We start from the raw sequence: 1,039 nt of genomic DNA on the forward strand, positions 1-1,039 counted from the left end.
TGTGTCGCTAGTGTTCTGCATGTGTCGCCTGTGTTCTGCATGTGTCGCCAGTGTTCTGCATGTGTCGCCAGTGTTCTGCATGTGTCGCCAGTGTTCTGCATGTGTCGCCAGTGTTCTGCATGTGTCGCCAGTATTCTGCATGTGTCGCCAGTGTTCTGCATGTGTCGCCAGTGTTCTGCATGTGTCGCCAGTGTTCTGCATGTGTCGCCAGTGTTCTGCATGTGTCGCCAGTATTCTACATGTGTCGCCAGTGTTCTGCATGTGTCGCCAGTGTTCTGCATGTGTCGCCAGTGTTCTGCATGTGTCGCCAGTGTTCTGCATGTGTCGCCAGTGTTCTGCAAGTGTCGCCAGTGTTCTGCATGTGTCGCCAGTGTTCTGCATGTGTCGCCAGTGTTCTGCATGTGTCGCCAGTGTTCTGCATGTGTCGCCAGTGTTCTGCGTGTGTCGCCAGTGTTCTGCAAGTGTCGCCAGTGTTCTGCATGTGTCGCCAGTGTTCTGCATGTGTCGCCAGTGTTCTGCATGTGTCGCCAGTGTTCTGCATGTGTGTCAGCTGTGGTCGACACAGGACAGCTGTACACTGAGAGTGATATCTCTACTCAGTTATTGTTATTTCTGTTAATGGTTGTAGTTACCTCTGCTCTAGATATATTACCTGTGTTTGTCAGTCTGTTTACCTGTTAAAACATCCAACACTCGATGTTCACCTTGCATCAATAACATCCCTGCCGGGGGTCGAACCCGGGACCTTTGGATTAGAAGTCCAATGCGCTTTCCACTGCGCCACAGGGACATTGCAATGTTAGACATCCATCTATTCATCTATCATTTCATCTATCTTGTCTTCATCACTGTAAATGATCAATGATTACTGAGGTAATTATTGGGACACACGGAGCACAGGTAACGTCTTGCACGTTGATCAGTTAGTGAGACACGGAGCACAGGTAACGCCTTGCTCGTTGATCAGTTAGTGAGACACGGAGCACAGGTAACGCCTTGCACGTTGATCAGTTAGTGAGACACGGAGCACAGGTAACGC

The 1,039-nt window shown here is 50.0% G+C and overlaps 1 non-coding gene across 1 annotated transcript; it reads right to left on the bottom strand.

Annotated features, from left to right (window-relative positions):
- Positions 1 to 717: 717 nt before the first annotated feature.
- TRNAR-UCU (transfer RNA arginine (anticodon UCU)) lies at positions 718 to 790 on the bottom strand. The gene has a single exon. It is a non-coding gene; the product is annotated as a tRNA-Arg (tRNA).
- Positions 791 to 1,039: the final 249 nt, after the last annotated feature.

The sequence above is a fragment of the Procambarus clarkii genome, chromosome 6 (assembly GCF_040958095.1).
Source record: "Procambarus clarkii isolate CNS0578487 chromosome 6, FALCON_Pclarkii_2.0, whole genome shotgun sequence".
In the NCBI taxonomy this organism is placed as follows: domain Eukaryota; kingdom Metazoa; phylum Arthropoda; class Malacostraca; order Decapoda; family Cambaridae; genus Procambarus; species Procambarus clarkii.